We start from the raw sequence: 4,338 nt of genomic DNA on the forward strand, positions 1-4,338 counted from the left end.
CACTTTTTTTACTTAACATGAAAGGATTATCTACTCTTTTATGTAAATAAAATTTCTGAGTTTAGGTACGCCTAACGTAAAAAAAAAAAAAAAAAAAAAAAAAAAGACAAAAAAATCTGTAATTTTATGTACCGGCCCTTTAAATGCAAACCCCTAACCAGAAGCTCTGCCCTGTCAATTATCTATATAGCCCCGCCCCTAAATAGCTCCTCCCATTTATAGACAGAACTTCTGCCTCAAACTATGTCACGTGCCAGGGTTTAATATTTGCATAACCCCGCCCTCAGCCTGAGGCCATGTCCCTCCTTTATTCCTTATCCTATCTCATGCAAGCTCCATCATCGCCACGCCCACTTCACTCCGCCTACAAGACAAAAGCGCGGTTTTTTTTTTCTTGTTTCCCACTTCTACCTCCCGCTATTGAGGATCACGCCCCTTTTTTTCTTTTGGCCTGGCTCTGTGAGTGACGTCAGTTCCGGAAGCAAATAGTGAGGCTGTTCGGTTCCGCTGCTAGACTTCCGGCCCGTCACTCCGGCAACCGGAGATTGGAAAGGGTACCGGGACGACGGCGCAGGAAGAGAGCGGAGGGAGGCGGCCAGGATCTGCCGGTACAGTGACTTCTATACTGTATATAGTGTAGTAGAGACGCATAATAAACAGATACACGTGGGTGCCCATTGACTCCTCAGAAGACACCTGGCTGTGTACAATGCATTATAGATGGGGTAGTGCCCCAGTCACTTCTCTGTAGGGTGCAGGCACAGAGGGTGTGTATGGTGTTGGGCACTCTGTGCAGATCATGTACTGCTTGTATTTGGGGCAGTGCTGCCAACTCTGCACAAGACTTTGCTGTGGTCATTGATTACAACCTACAATATGGGATCTATTCCCCCCCCCCCCCATAATGATCACCGGTAACCCATAAAGCCGGCGTACAGGATCCACTTCTCCAAACAGCAATTTTCTGGTTCCTCCATAGGGATTGGATGAGTCCCATGGGCCAGTCTATGGGGTCTATGCAATATGATGGATCCTAAATCCATGAGTGATGTCTATACAAACCATAACCCGCCCTCCTCTTATTGCTATACTTGTTTAAAGTGTATGTAAACTCAGATGTTTCCCTTTTTTATATAAAAGGGTAGACAACCCTTTTATGTAAGGAAAAAATTCAGTTGTTTTTTTAGGTGCAACACCGGGGTGCAGCACTACCCCCTAATTCTCGATCTCCTAGGCAATGGAGAATGAATGGGAGTGCAAAGTCTTCAGGGATACCTACGCCAGGCATCCCAGGAGGCTCTTGCTTCTTCTGCGCGTGCCCGAGACGCAAAAAGAAAAATTTGCCAATCTTATGCATGGGTGTAGTGAGATCAGCAAATTGTTTTTTCATCCTACGTCACCCGATCTTTCGCGTCTGGGACGGGTGACATAGGATGAGGAACCCGGAAGAAGAGACGAAGATGGCAGCGCCGGTTCGTGGATGGATGCCGGGATGACACAGGGCCCACACCTCCGGATGGAAGACACCTCCGGATAGATCGAACTGCCTTGCAGGATGTATTTTTTTTTTTTTTTTTGACAATTTCAGTTTTCAGTTTAGTTTCTCTTTAAATCAGTCATTCCAGTCAGCACCACGTGCGGGGATCAGGGGCCACAGATCTTTTGTGTTGACCACATTTCTTCCGCGTGGACCGGCTGCTGGATGGCTAACATGGAAGAAGGGCCCAGCCTGTTTTAAACACATGACTACGGATAAGGGTAAGTAAAGTAAAAGGGCTGGTTTAAAATATCAAAACCCAATATTAATAACAAAAAAAAAGTATTTAGCAGCTTACCCATCCTTGGATATTGTGGCTGCATTTGTTTTTTTTATTTGACAAGCAGAAAAATACCAGAAATGCCTTTTACTTGCCAATTGTCAGATGAATGTTCCATTAGACTTTCCTATAAAATATCTTTCCACTAGGGCAGATTAGGGTTAAATCTATGGCCGTATGTTGGTCATTTGTGCCTGATTAGGGAGATATTTCTTCATTTCCTGTCTTGTCAGCTCAACAGGAAATGAGAAGATATTTTTTTAACTTGCAGAAAATCCCTCTTGGACAGTTGTTCCTTTTCTGGTGGAAGCATAATATTTTAGGTGATCAGGTAAATGTTACAAGCGAATCTCCTTAACGGTAATAAAGCCTGACAGGTTCTGACCCCTAACCAATTTATCTGTACCTTTAAAGAAACTTTACATTTAGTTACACCTTCTGATTTGCTTTCTTTATGTAATATAAAAGCTTACAGCAATACCCTGTAAAAGAAGAAGTTGTTCTGTGTCCTGTAGTTATTGGCAAGAGAAAGTGGCGAGCGAGGACCTGCTAATCATCATCATCATGATGATAAGTAAAAGATTGTAGCGGGGCCCTCAGAAGAAAGAAGATTCAACGTGTGGCCCCCACTAGCCAGATAAAGCTTCTTCATTAGCAGGGTGTTACTGCTGTAGGCTACCCCTGAGAGGGCCATTTTTTGCTGTGTCCATTTGAGAATTGTTTTTTTTTGTTTTTTGGCCCCTGTATAGTATTTTACTTAAAATTGAACTATTGTTCTGCTATAAAAGTTTGCAAGCATGCATACAATTATTGCAAAAGGACAGGTGAGGGTCCTTCTGCAATAAAAAAAACTTGGGTTGCACATGTGTACAATTCTGGGATACCCATCATCATCGCTGCTGCTGGGGCTGAAGAAACTCCCGTTATTCCATATTTTGGCCGAGGCAGTCACAATGGCCAAAGATCAGGATAAGAAGATGGTGGTACTCATGAGGAACCGCGGACAGGTGAGTGAATAAATATTGCAAACATACCGGTATTCTTATTTTTTTTTTTTTAAAAAAAGGGACATGGCCGGGCTGTCCTTTCTGAAATGGTTGCAAATTTCCAGCTATAAATCTGCTTTTATAGTGGCAAATGTCATGTACAGCACTAAAATTTAATTTTTAAAAACCTATTTCACCATTTATCATCTTTATGAATTGGCAATAGGTGACTGAAAAGAGTGGCTCCTGATCACCAGGTTTGGTTAGGTAAAAGCATGTCTACAGGAAGTGATCAGGATTGGGAATAATCCATTGAAAAAGGGAAAGAGCAATTTTATTGAAATATGTCTGCGAAGAAGAAATAGTGTAAGGATTTCTGCAATGGCAAATAAAATCTAAATGCTGCATTCAAAGAAATGCTGCTGCCTCCTTCCACCTGACAAATAATAAATGGACGCATTCGTTAAATGGTAACTTGCAAAAAGTTTTGAGTGTTAATTCAACAGTGTGAACGGCTTTTCTTACATTTGCTGCACAAAACTGCGGTTGTCAGCTCCCGGGTGTGCAGTAAATGTCCCGCACTGTAGAAAATCAGATTTGCATTGCGTCTGCAGCACAAATCTTCAAACAGCATCCATTCGATTTGTTGCTTTTGTCGACTGTGCCGTGACCTGCCAATGAATGGGAGAGGTTGGGGCTGCATGTGAGCCCCAAGCAGAATGCTGCAGCTTACTATGGCTCTAAAATGGCCCTGAAAGTGTTAATCATATATTTTTGGTTAGGACCAAAAGGTTTCCATAAACAGATATTGTATTAGTGCAAGTTGGTGTGGTTGGACCCCATAACCCTGAGAAGCTTTATTGGATATCACTGATAAGTGTAATGCGTGTAGATGTTAGAAACCTATGTACACATTAAATCATACTTTGTCTCCCATTGTTTGAGATAGTTGGCGACTTTCCAGTTAGGAGGTGTGGCTGACTCTGGTGACACCTACAAGCTGGCTGGGAGGTGAGCTAGGCAGGCTTAGGAAATAAAAACTGCTTTGTTACTTGGAGTAGCAATTTATAGTCTTCCTTTCACAAAAGAACAATAAAAGGGAAGAATCTGATTGGCTGTTACTTGCCAGCTCTTTATTTTTTTCCTCCAGGCATTTTAAAGGCCTCCAGTAGTTAGCAATTGTCTGGTGATTGCAAACATGCAAAGGTATCCTTTACCATGTATTTATAATTTGTTTTAATTCTAAATTTTATTCAAGAAAATCTGCAGCTTTGTGAACATTATGTAGTGTTTCTAGTCAGCTGACAGCAAGCTGATAATGGAGCAATATGGACATATATGTGTGTGTAAATATAATATGTGTGTGTATATATACCGTGTGTATAGCGACGAGCCTTATATTTTTTGGGACCATTTGTAATCTTTGGGTGGTTTTGGCGACCCTCGGTATGGTCTCGGGGAGCCTGTGGCGGCCCTCGGTATGGTCTCGGGGAGCCTGTGGCGGCCCTCGGTATGGTCTCGGGGAGCCTGTGGCG

At 42.6% G+C, this 4,338-nt stretch overlaps 1 protein-coding gene across 2 annotated transcripts in view; it reads left to right on the forward strand.

The window, feature by feature from the left end:
* Window positions 1-451: 451 nt before the first annotated feature.
* The window catches only part of SETDB1 (SET domain bifurcated histone lysine methyltransferase 1), a 32,870-nt gene continuing 28,983 nt past the window's right edge, over window positions 452-4,338 (forward strand). For both annotated transcript variants that reach the window (XM_072428261.1, XM_072428262.1), the window contains exon 1: window positions 452-608. The gene's annotated coding sequence lies outside the window, so the exon portion shown is untranslated. The remainder of the gene's footprint in view (window positions 609-4,338) is intronic.

Source organism: Pyxicephalus adspersus, chromosome 12 (genome assembly GCF_032062135.1).
Source record: "Pyxicephalus adspersus chromosome 12, UCB_Pads_2.0, whole genome shotgun sequence".
NCBI lineage: Eukaryota > Metazoa > Chordata > Amphibia > Anura > Pyxicephalidae > Pyxicephalus > Pyxicephalus adspersus.